Source organism: Syngnathus leptorhynchus, unplaced genomic scaffold (assembly GCF_054491065.1).
Source record: "Syngnathus leptorhynchus isolate UIUO unplaced genomic scaffold, UIUO_Slep HiC_scaffold_53, whole genome shotgun sequence".
In the NCBI taxonomy this organism is placed as follows: domain Eukaryota; kingdom Metazoa; phylum Chordata; class Actinopteri; order Syngnathiformes; family Syngnathidae; genus Syngnathus; species Syngnathus leptorhynchus.
In genome coordinates, this window is record NW_028232020.1 from 342,530 (window position 1) to 355,965 (window position 13,436).

Consider the following 13,436-nt stretch of genomic DNA (forward strand, 5'->3'; position numbering starts at 1 on the left):
TGCCTCCAGCTCCAGACCTGCTCTGCCTCTGCCTTCAGCTCCGCCTCCAGCTCCACAGCAGTGTCCGACTTCAGCTCCACCTCCAACCCTGACTTCAGCTCTACCTCTGACTCCAGCTCCACACCAGTCTCACTTCAGCTCCACCTCTGACTCCAGCCCCACACCAGCTTTGGATCTGACTCCAATTTCATCTCCGCCTCTGACTTCAGCTCCACACCAGCTCTACCTCTGACTTCATTTCTGCCTCTGACTCCAGCTCTACACCATCTCTGCCTCTGACTTCAGCCGGGATTTGAACTCGGGTCGCTGGGGTGAGAGTCCAGAGCACTATCCACTATACCATGAAGACTTCACTAGTGTTGCAGGGAAGGAATGTACACTATATGGTTTAATGGAGCATTCTCTGACTCCACCACCAGCTCTGCCTCTGACTTCAGCTCCACCTCTGACTCCAGCTCCACATCAGTCTCTGTCTTCAGCTCCACCTCTGACTCCAGCCCCACACCAGCTTTGCATCTGACTCCAACTTCATCTCCGCCGCTGACTTCAGCTCCACACCAGCTCTACCTCTGACTTCATTTCTGCCTCTGACTCCACAACTTCAGTTCCATCTCTGACTACAGCTTCTCCTCCAACTCCAGCTCCACACCATCTCTGCCACTGACTTCAGCTCCGCCTCCAATTTCGGCACCACACCAAATCTGCCTCTGACTTCAGCTCCGCCTCTGACTTAAGCTCCGCCTACAGCTTCAGCTCCGCCACCAACGCCTTTTCCATGATGACATATTTTCTTTGGTCCCAACGGGATTTGAACTCGGGTCGCTGGGGTGAGAGTCCAGAGCACTATCCACTATACCATGAAGACTTCACTAGTGTTGCAGGGAAGGAATGTACACTATATGGTTTAATGGAGCATTCTCTGACTCCACCACCAGCTCTGCCTCTGACTTCAGCTCCACCTCTGACTTCAGCACCGCCTCCGGCTCTGCCTCTGACTTCAGCTCCGCCTCCAGCTCTGCCTCTGACTTCAGCCCCACTTCCGCCTTTGACTGTGCCTCCAGCTCCAGACCTCCTCTGCCTCTGCCTTCAGCTCCGCCTCCAGCTCCACACCAGTCTCTGACTTCAGCTCCACCTCCAACCCTGACTTCAGCTCTACCTCTGACTCCAGCTCCACACCAGTCTCTGACTTCAGCTCCACCTCTGACTCCAGCCCCACACCAGCTTTGCATCTGACTCCAACTTCATCTTCACCTCTGACTTCAGCTCCACACCAGCTCTACCTCTGACTTCATTTCTGCCTCTGACTCCAGCTCTTCACCATCTCTGCCTCTGACTTCAGCCCCACTTCCGCCTCCAACTCCGCCGCCAGCTCCACACCAGTTTCTGACTTCAGCTCCGCCTCTGACTCCAGCTCCACACCAGTTCTGCATCTGACCACAACTTCAGTTCCATCTCTGACAACAGCTTCTCCTCCAAGTCCAGCTCCACACCATCTCTGCCACTGACTTCAGCTCCGCCTTCAATTTCGGCACCACACCAAATCTGCCTCTGACTTCAGCTCCGCCTCTGACTTCAGCTCCGCCTACAGCTCCAGCTCCGCCACCAACGCCTTTTCCATGATGACATATTTTCTTTGGTCCCACCGGGATTTGAACTCGGGTCGCTGGGGTGAGAGTCCAGAGCACTATCCACTATACCATGAAGACTTCACTAGTGTTGCAGGGAAGGAATGTACACTATATGGTTTAATGGAGCATTCTCTGACTCCACCACCAGCTCTGCCTCTGACTTCAGCTCCACCTCTGACTTCAGCACCGCCTCCAGCTCTGCCTCTGACTTCAGCTCCGCCTCCAGCTCTGCCTCTGACTTCAGCCCCTCTTCCGCCTTTGACTCTGCCTCCAGCTCCAGACCTGCTCTGCCTCTGCCTTCAGCTCCACACCAGTGTCCGACTTCAGCTCCACCTCCAACCCTGACTTCAGCTCTACCTCTGACTCCAGCTCCACACCAGTCTCACTTCAGCTCCACCTCTGACTCCAGCCCCACACCAGCTTTGCATCTGACTCCAATTTCATCTCCGCCTCTGACTTCAGCTCCACACCAGCTCTACCTCTGACTTCATTTCTGCCTCTGACTCCAGCTCTACACCATCTCTGCCTCTGACTTCAGCCCCACTCCCGCCTCCAACTCCGCCGCCAGCTCCACACCAGTTTCTGACTTCAGCTCCACCTCTGACTCCAGTTCCACACCAGTTCTGCATCTGACTTCAACTTCAGTTCCATCTCACACTACAGCTCCTCCTCCAACTCCAGTTCCACACCATCTCTGCCACTGACTTCAGCTCCGCTTCCAATTCCGGCGCCACACCAAATCTGCCTCTGACTTCAGGTCCGCCTCTGACTTCAGCTCCGCCTACAGTTCCAGCTCCGCCTCCAACACCTTTTCCATGATGACATATTTTCTTTGGTCCCACCGGGATTTGAACTCGGGTCGCTGGGGTGAGAGTCCAGAGCACTATCCACTATACCATTAAGACTTCACTAGTGTTGCAGGGAAGGAATGTACACTATATGGTTTAATGGAGCATTCTCTGACTCCACCACCAGCTCTGCCTCTGACTTCAGCTCCACCTCTGACTCCAGCTCCACACCACTCTCTGACTTCAGCTCCACCTCTGACTCCAGCCCCACACCAGCTTTGCATCTGACTCCAACTTCATCTCCGCCTCTGACTTCAGCTCCACACCAGCTCTACCTCTGACTTCATTTCTGCCTCTGACTCCACAACTTCAGTTCCATCTCTGACTACAGCTTCTCCTCCAACTCCAGCTCCACACCATCTCTGCCACTGACTTCAGCTCCGCCTCCAATTTCGGCACCACACCAAATCTGCCTCTGACTTCAGCTCCGCCTCTGACTTCAGCTCCGCCTACAGCTCCAGCTCCGCCACCAACGCCTTTTCCATGATGACATATTTTCTTTGGTCCCACCGGGATTTGAACTCGGGTCGCTGGGGTGAGAGTCCAGAGCACTATCCACTATACCATGAAGACTTCACTAGTGTTGCAGGGAAGGAATGTACACTATATGGTTTAATGGAGCATTCTCTGACTCCACCACCAGCTCTGCCTCTGACTTCAGCTCCACCTCTGACTTCAACACCGCCTCCAGCTCTGCCTCTGACTTCAGCTCCGCCTCCAGCTCTGCCTCTGACTTCAGCTCCGACTCCAGCTCTGCCTCTGACTTCAACCCCACTTCCGCCTTTGACTCTGCCTCGAGCTCCAGACCTGCTCTGCCTCTGCCTTCAGCTCCGCCTCCAGCTCCACACCAGTGTCCGACTTCAGCTCCACCTCCAACCCTGACTTCAGCTCTACCTCTGACTCCAGCTCCACACCAGTCTCACTTCAGCTCCACCTCTGACTCCAGCCCCACACCAGCTTTGCATCTGACTCCAATTTCATCTCCGCCTCTGACTTCAGCTCCACACCAGCTCTACCTCTGACTTCATTTCTGCCTCTGACTCCAGCTCTACACCATCTCTGCCTCTGACTTCAGCCGGGATTTGAACTCGGGTCGCTGGGGTGAGAGTCCAGAGCACTATCCACTATACCATGAAGACTTCACTAGTGTTGCAGGGAAGGAATGTACACTATATGGTTTAATGGAGCATTCTCTGACTCCACCACCAGCTCTGCCTCTGACTTCAGCTCCACCTCTGACTTCAGCACCGCCTCCAGCTCTGCCTCTGACTTCAGCTCCGCCTCCAGCTCTGCCTCTGACTTCAGCCCCACTTCCGCCTTTGACTCTGCCTCCAGTTCCAGACCTGCTCTGCCTCTGCCTTCAGCTCCACACCAGTGTCCGACTTCAGCTCCACCTCCAACCCTGACTTCAGCTCTACCTCTGACTCCAGCTCCACACCAGTCTCACTTCAGCTCCACCTCTGACTCCAGCCCCACACCAGATTTGCATCTGACTCCAATTTCATCTCCGCCTCTGACTTCAGCTCCACACCAGCTCTACCTCTGACTTCATTTCAGCCTCTGACTCCAGCTCTACACCATCTCTGCCTCTGACTTCAGCCCCACTTCCGCCTCCAACTCCGCCGCCAGCTCCACACCAGTTTCTGACTTCAGCTCCACCTCTGACTCCAGCTCCACACCAGTTCTGCATCTGACTTCAACTTCAGTTCCATCTCACACTACAGCTCCTCCTCCAACTCCAGTTCCACACCATCTCTGCCACTGACTTCAGCTCCGCTTCCAATTCCGGCGCCACACCAAATCTGCCTGTGACTTCAGGTCCGCCTCTGACTTCAGCTCCGCCTACAGTTCCAGCTCCGCCTCCAACACCTTTTCCATGATGACATATTTTCTTTGGTCCCACCGGGATTTGAACTCGGGTCGCTGGGGTGAGAGTCCAGAGCAATATCCACTATACCATTAAGACTTCACTAGTGTTGCAGGGAAGGAATGTACACTATATGGTTTAATGGAGCATTCTCTGACTCCACCACCAGCTCTGCCTCTGACTTCAGCTCCACCTCTGACTCCAGCTCCACACCAGTCTCTGACTTCAGCTCCACCTCTGACTCCAGCCCCACACCAGCTTTGCATCTGACTCCAACTTCATATCCGCCTCTGACTTCAGCTCCACACCAGCTCTACCTCTGACTTCATTTTTGCCTCTGACTCCACAACTTCAGTTCCATCTCTGACTACAGCTTCTCCTCCAACTCCAGCTCCACACCATCTCTGCCACTGACTTCAGCTCCGCCTCCAATTTCGGCACCACACCAAATCTGCCTCTGACTTCAGCTCCGCCTCTGACTTCAGCTCCGCCTACAGCTCCAGCTCCGCCACCAACGCCTTTTCCATGATGACATATTTTCTTTGGTCCCACCGGGATTTGAACTCGGGTCGCTGGGGTGAGAGTCCAGAGCACTATCCACTATACCATGAAGACTTCACTAGTGTTGCAGGGAAGGAATGTACACTATATGATTTAATGGAGCATTCTCTGACTCCACCACCAGCTCTGCCTCTGACTTCAGCTCCACCTCTGACTTCAGCACCGCCTCCAGCTCTGCCTCTGACTTCAGCTCCGCCTCCAGCTCTGCCTCTGACTTCAGCTCCGCCTCCAGCTCTGCCTCTGACTTCAGCTCCACTTCCGCCTTTGACTCTGCCTCCAGCTCCAGACCTGCTCTGCCTCTGCCTTCAGCTCCGCCTCCAGCTCCACACCATTGTCCGACTTCAGCTCCACCTCCAACCCTGACTTCAGCTCTACCTCTGACTCCAGCTCCACACCAGTCTCACTTCAGCTCCACCTCTGACTCCAGCCCCACACCAGCTTTGCATCTGACTCCAATTTCATCTCCGCCTCTGACTTCAGCTCCACACCAGCTCTACCTCTGACTTCATTTCTGCCTCTGACTCCAGCTCTACACCATCTCTGCCTCTGACTTCAGCCGGGATTTGAACTCGGGTCGCTGGGGTGAGAGTCCAGAGCACTATCCACTATACCATGAAGACTTCACTAGTGTTGCAGGGAAGGAATGTACACTATATGGTTTAATGGAGCATTCTCTGACTCCACCACCAGCTCTGCCTCTGACTTCAGCTCCACCTCTGACTTCAGCACCACCTCCAGCTCTGCCTCTGACTTCAGCCCCACTTCCGCCTTTGACTGTGCCTCCAACTCCAGACCTGCTCTGCCTCTGCCTTCAGCTCCGCCTCCAGCTCCACACTAGTCTCTGACTTCAGCTCCACCTCCAACCCTGACTTCAGCTCTACCTCTGACTCCAGCTCCACACCAGTCTCTGACTTCAGCTCCACCTCTGACTCCAGCCCCACACCAGCTTTGCATCTGACTCCAACTTCATCTCCGCCTCTGACTTCAGTTCCACACCAGCTCTACCTATGACTTCATTTCTGCCTCTGACTCCAGCTCTACACCATCTCTGCCTCTTACTTCAGCCCCGCTTCCGCCTCCAACTCCGACGCCAGCTCCACACCAGTTTCTGACTTCAGCTCCGCCTCTGATTCCAGCTCCACACCAGTTCTGCATCTGACCACAACTTCAGTTCCATCTCTGACTACAGCTTCTCCTCCAACTCCAGCGCCACACCATCTCTGCCACTGACTTCAGCTCCGCCTTCAATTTCGGCACCACACCAAATCTGCCTCTGACTTCAGCTCCGCCTCTGACTTCAGCTCCGCCTACAGCTCCAGCTTCGCCACCAACGCCTTTTCCATGATGATATATATTCTTTGGTCCCACCGGGATTTGAACTCGGGTCGCTGGGGTGAGAGTCCAGAGCACTATCCACTATACCATGAAGACTTCACTAGTGTTACAGGGAAGGAATGTACACTATATGGTTTAATGGAGCATTCTCTGACTCCACCACCAGCTCTGCCTCTGACTTCAGCTCCACCTCTGACTTCAGCACCGCCTCCAGCTCTGCCTCTGACTTCAGCTCCGCCTCCAGCTCTGCCTCTGACTTCAGCCCCACTTCCGCCTTTGACTCTGCCTCCAGCTCCAGACCTGCTCTGCCTCTGCCTTCAGCTCCGCCTCCAGCTCCACACCAGTCTCCGACTTCAGCTCCACCTCCAACCCTGACTTCAGCTCTACCTCTGACTCCAGATCCACACCAGTCTCACTTCAGCTCCACCTCTGACTCCAGCCCCACACCAGCTTTGCATCTGACTCCAATTTCATCTCCGCCTCTGACTTCAGCTCCACACCACCTCTACCTCTGACTTCATTTCTGCCTCTGACTCCAGCTCTACACCATCTCTGCCTCTGACTTCAGCCGGGATTTGAACTCGGGTCGCTGGGGTGAGAGTCCAGAGCACTATCCACTATACCATGAAGACTTCACTAGTGTTGCAGGGAAGGAATGTACACTATATGGTTTAATGGAGCATTCTCTGACTCCATCACCAGCTCTACCTCTGACTTCAGCTCCACCTCTGACTTCTGCACCGCCTCCAGCTCTGCCTCTGACTTCAGCTCCGCCTCCAGCTCTGCCTCTGACTTCAGCCCCACTTCCGCCTTTGACTGTGCTTCCAGCTCCAGACCTGCTCTGCCTCTGCCTTCAGCTCCGCCTCCAGCTCCACACCAGTCTCTGACTTCAGCTCCACCTCCAACCCTGACTTCAGCTCTACCTCTGACTCCAGCTCCACACCAGTCTCTGACTTCAGCTCCACCTCTGACTCCAGCCCCACACCAGCTTTGCATCTGACTCCAACTTCATCTCCGCCTCTGACTTCAGCTCCACACCAGCTCTACCTCTGACTTCATTTCTGCCTCTGACTCCAGCTCTACACCATCTCTGCCTCTGACTTCAGCCCCACTTCCGCCTCCAACTCCGCCGCCAGCTCCACACCAGTTTCTGACTTCAGCTCCGCCTCTGACTCCAGCTCCACACCAGTTCTGCATCTGACCACAACTTCAGTTCCATCTCTGACTACAGCTTCTCCTCCAACTCCAGCTCCACACCATCTCTGCCACTGACTTCAGCTCCGCCTTCAATTTCGGCACCACACCAAATCTGCCTCTGACTTCAGCTCCGCCTCTGACTTCAGCTCCGCCTACAGCTCCAGCTCCGCCACCAACGCCTTTTCCATGATGACATATTTTCTTTGGTCCCACCGGGATTTGAACTCGGGTCGCTGGGGTGAGAGTCCAGAGCACTATCCACTATACCATGAAGACTTCACTAGTGTTGCAGGGAAGGAATGTACACTATATGGTTTAATGGAGCATTCTCTGACTCCACCACCAGCTCTGCCTCTGACTTCAGCTCCACCTCTGACTTCAGCACCGCCTCCAGCTCTGCCTCTGACTTCAGCTCCGCCTCCAGCTCTGCCTCTGACTTCAGCCCCACTTCCGCCTTTGACTGTGCCTCCAGCTCCAGACCTGCTCTGCCTCTGCTTTCAGCTCCGCCTCCAGCTCCACACCAGTCTCTGACTTCAGCTCCACCTCCAACCCTGACTTCAGCTCTACCTCTGACTCCAGCTCCACACCAGTCTCTGACTTCAGCTCCACCTCTGACTCCAGCCCCACACCAGCTTTGCATCTGACTCCAACTTCATCTCCGCCTCTGACTTGAGTTCCACACCAGCTCTACCTATGACTTCATTTCTGCCTCTGACTCCAGCTCTACACCATCTCTGCCTCTGACTTCAGCCCCACTTGCGCTTCCAACTCCGACGCCAGCTCCACACCAGTTTCTGACTTCAGCTCCGCCTCTGACTCCAGCTCCACACCAGTTCTGCATCTGACCACAACTTCAGTTCCATCTCTGACTACAGCTTCTCCTCCAACTCCAGCGCCACACAATCTCTGCCACTGACTTCAGCTCCGCCTTCAATTTCGGCACCACACCAAATCTGCCTCTGACTTCAGCTCCGCCTCTGACTTCAGCTCCGCCTACAGCTCCAGCTCCGCCACCAACGCCTTTTCCATGATGATATATATTCTTTGGTCCCACCGGGATTTGAACTCGGGTCGCTGGGGTGAGAGTCCAGAGCACTATCCACTATACCATGAAGACTTCACTAGTGTTACAGGGAAGGAATGTACACTATATGGTTTAATGGAGCATTCTCTGACTCCACCACCATCTCTGCCTCTGACTTCAGCTCCATCTCTGACTTCAGCACCGCCTCCAGCTCTGCCTCTGACTTCAGCTCCGCCTCCAGCTCTGCCTCTGACTTCAGCCCCACTTCCGCCTTTGACTCTGCTTCCAGCTCCAGACCTGCTCTGCCTTCAGCTCCGCCTCCAGCTCCACACCAATCTCCGACTTCAGCTCCACCTCCAACCCTGACTTCAGCTCTACCTCTGACTCCAGCTCCACACCAGTCTCACTTCAGCTCCACCTCTGACTCCAGCCCCACACCAGCTTTGCATCTGACTCCAACTTCATCTCCGCCTCTGAGTTCAGCTCCACACCAGCTCTACCTCTGAATTCATTTCTGCCTCTGACTCCAGCTCTACACCATCTCTGCCTCTTACTTCAGCCCCACTTCCGCCTCCAACTCCGCCGCCAGCTCCACACCAGTTTCTGACTACAGCTTCTCCTCCAACTCCAGCTCCACACCATCTCTGCCACTGACTTCAGCTCCGCCTCCAATTTCGGCACCACAGCAAATCTGCCTCTGACTTCAGCTCCGCCTACAGCTCCAGCTCCGCCACCAACGCCTTTTCCATGATGACATATTTTCTTTGGTCCCACCGGGATTTGAACTCGGGTCGCTGGGGTGAGAGTCCAGAGCACTATCCACTATACCATGAAGACTTCACTAGTGTTGCAGGGAAGGAATGTACACTATATGGTTTAATGGAGCATTCTCTGACTCCACCACCAGCTCTGCCTCTGACTTCAGCTCCACCTCTGACTTCAGCACCGCCTCCAGCTCCGCCTCTGACTTCAGCACCGCCTCCAGCTCTGCCTCTGACTTCAGCTCCGCCTCCAGCTCTGCCTCTGACTTCAGCCCCACTTCCGCCTTTGACTGTGCCTCCAGCTCCAGACCTGCTCTGCCTCTGCCTTCAGCTTCGCCTCCAGCTCCACACCAGTCTCTGACTTCAGCTCCACCTCCAACCCTGACTTCAGCTCTACCTCTGACTCCAGCTCCACACCAGTCTCTGACTTCAGCTCCACCTCTGACTCCAGCCCCACACCGGCTTTGCATCTGACTCCAACTTCATCTCCGCCTCTGACTTCAGCTCCACACCAGCTCTACCTCTGACTACATTTCTACCTCTGACTCCACAATTTCAGTTCCATCTCTGACTACAGCTTCTCCTCCAACTCCAGCTCCACACCATCTCTGCCACTGACTTCAGCTCCGCCTCCAATTTCGGCACCACACCAAATCTGCCTCTGACTTCAGCTCCGCCTCTGACTTCAGCTCCGCCTACAGCTCTAGCTCCAACACCAACGCCTTTTCCATGATGACATATTTTCTTTGGTCCCACCGGGATTTGAACTAGGGTCGCTGGGGTGAGAGTCCAGAGCACTATCCACTATACCATGAAGACTTTACTAGTGTTGCAGGGAAGGAATGTACACTATATGGTTTAATGGAGCATTCTCTGACTCCACCACCAGCTCTGCCTCTGACTTCAGCTCCACCTCTGACTTCAGCACCGCCTTCAGCTCTGCCTCTGACTTCAGCTCCGCCTCCAGCTCTGCCTCTGACTTCAGCCCCACTTCCGCCTTTGACTCTGCCTCCAGCTCCAGACCTGCTCTGCCTCTGCCTTCAGCTCCGCCTCCAGCTCCACACCAGTCTCCGACTTCAGCTCCACCTCCAACCCTGACTTCAGCTCTACCTCTGACTCCAGCTCCACACCAGTCTCACTTCAGCTCCACCTCTGACTCCAGCCCCACACCAGCTTTGCATCTGACTCCAACTTCATCTCCGCCTCTGACTTCAGCTCCACACCAGCTCTACCTCTGACTCCAGCTCTACACCATCTCTGCCTCTGACTTCAGCCCCACTTCCGCCTCCAACTCCGCCGCCAGCTCCACACCAGTTTCTGACTTCAGCTCCACCTCTGACTCCAGCTCCACACCAGTTCTGCATCTGACTTCAACTTCAGTTCCATCTCACACTACAGCTCCTCCTCCAACTCCAGTTCCACACCATCTCTGCCACTTACTTCAGCTCCGCTTCCAATTCCGGCGCCACACCAAATCTGCCTCTGACTTCAGGTCCGCCTCTGACTTCAGCTCCGCCTACAGCTCCAGCTCCGCCTCCAACACCTTTTCCATGATGACATATTTTCTTTGGTCCCACCGGGATTTGAACTCGGGTCGCTGGGGTGAGAGTCCAGAGCACTATCCACTATACCATTAAGACTTCACTAGTGTTGCAGGGAAGGAATGTACACTATATGGTTTAATGGAGCATTCTCTGACTCCACCATCAGCTCGGCCTCTGACTTCAGCTCCACCTCTGACTTCAGCACCGCCTCCAGCTCTGCCTCTGACTTCAGCTCCGCCTCCAGCTCTGCCTCTGACTTCAGCTCCGCCTCCAACTCTGCCTCTGACTTCAGCCCCACTTCCGCCTTTGACTCTGCCTCTAGCTCCAGACCTGCTCTGCCTCTGCCTTCAGCTCCGCCTCGAGCTCCACACCAGTGTCCGACTTCAGCTCCACCTCCAACCCTGACTACAGCTCTACCTTTGACTCCAGCTCCACACCAGTCTCACTTCAGCTCCACCTCTGACTCCAGCCCCACACCAGCTTTGCATCTGACTCCAACTTCATCTCCGCCTCTGACTTCAGCTCCACACCAGCTCTACCTCTGACTTCATTTCTGCCTCTGACTCCAGCTCTACACCATCTCTGCCTCTGACTTCAGCCCCACTTCCGCCTCCAACTCCGCCACCAGTTTCACACCATTTTCTGACTTCAGCTCCACCTCTGACTCCAGCTCCACACCAGTTCTGCATCTGACTTCAACTTCAGTTCCATCTCACACTACAGCTCCTCCTCCAACTCCAGTTCCACACCATCTCTGCCACTTACTTCAGCTCCGCTTCCAATTCCGGCGCCACACCAAATCTGCCTCTGACTTCAGGTCCGCCTCTGACTTCAGCTCCGCCTACAGCTCCAGCTCCGCCTCCATCACCTTTTCCATGATGACATATTTTCTTTGGTCCCACCGGGATTTGAACTCGGGTCGCTGGGGTGAGAGTCCAGAGCACTATCCACTATACCATGAAGACTTCACTAGTGTTGCAGGGAAGGAATGTACACTATATGGTTTAATGGAGCATTCTCTGACTCCACCACCAGCTCTGCCTCTGACTTCAGCACCGCCTCCAGCTCTGCCTCTGACTTCAGCTCCGCCTCCAGCTCTGCCTCTGACTTCAGCCCCACTTCCGCCTTTGACTGTGACTCCAGCTCCAGACCTGCTCTGCCTCTGCCTTCAGCTCCGCCTCCAGCTCCACACCAATCTCTGACTTCAGCTCCACCTCCAACCCTGACTTCAGCTCTACACCAGTCTCTGACTTCAGCTCCACCTCTGACTCCAGCCCCACACCAGCTTTGCATCTGACTCCAACTTCATCTCCGCCTCTGACTTCAGCTCCACACCAGCTCTACCTCTGACTCCAGCTCTACACCATCTCTGCCTCTGACTTCAGCCCCGCTTCTGCCTCCAACTCCGCCGCCAGCTCCACACCAGTTTCTGACTTCAGCTCCACCTCTGACTCCAGCTCCACACCAGTTCTGCATCTGACTTCAACTTCAGTTCCATCTCACACTACAGCTCCTCCTCCAACTCCAGCTCCACACCATCTCTGCCACTTACTTCAGCTCCGCTTCCAATTCCGGCGCCACACCAAATCTGCCTCTGACTTCAGGTCCGCCTCTGACTTCAGCTCCGCCTACAGCTCCAGCTCCGCCTCCAACACCTTTTCCATGATGACATATTTTCTTTGGTCCCACCGGGATTTGAACTCGGGTCGCTGGGGTGAGAGTCCAGAGCACTATCCACTATACCATGAAGACTTCACTAGTGTTGCAGGGAAGGAATGTACACTATATGGTTTAATGGAGCATTCTCTGACTCCACCACCAGCTCTGCCTCTGACTTCAGCTCCACCTCTGACTTCAGCACAACCTCCAGCTCTGCCTCTGACTTCAGCTCCGCCTCCAGCTCTGCCTCTGACTTCAGCCCCACTTCCGCCTTTGACTCTGCCTCCAGCTCCAGACCTGCTCTGCCTCTGCCTTCAGCTCCGCCTCCAGCTCCACACCAGTCTCCGACTTCAGCTCCACCTCCAACCCTGACTTCAGCTCTACCTCTGACTCCAGCTCCACACCAGTCTCACTTCAGCTCCACCTCTGACTCCAGCCCCACACCAGATTTGCATCTGACTCCAACTTCATCTCCGCCTCTGACTTCAGCTCCACACCAGCTCTACCTCTGACTTCATGTCTGCCTCTGACTCCAGCTCTACACCATCTCTGCCTCTGACTTCAGCCCCACTTCCGCCTCCAACTCCACACCAGTTTCTGACTTCAGCTCCGCCTCTGACTCCAGCTCCACACCAGTTTTGCATCTGACCACAACTTCAGTTCCATCTCACACAACAGCTCCTCCTCCAACTCCAGTTCCACACCATCTCTGCCACTTACTTCAGCTCCGCTTCCAATTCCGGCGCCACACCAAATCTGCCTCTGACTTCAGGTCCGCCTCTGACTTCAGCTCCGCCTACAGCTCCAGCTCCGCCTCCAACACCTTTTCCATGATGACATATTTTCTTTGGTCCCACCGGGATTTGAACTCGGGTCGCTGGGGTGAGAGTCCAGAGCACTATCCACTATACCATTAAGACTTCACTAGTGTTGCAGGGAAGGAATGTACACTATATGGTTTAATGGAGCATTCTCTGACTCCACCACCAACTCTGCCTCTGACTTCAGCTCC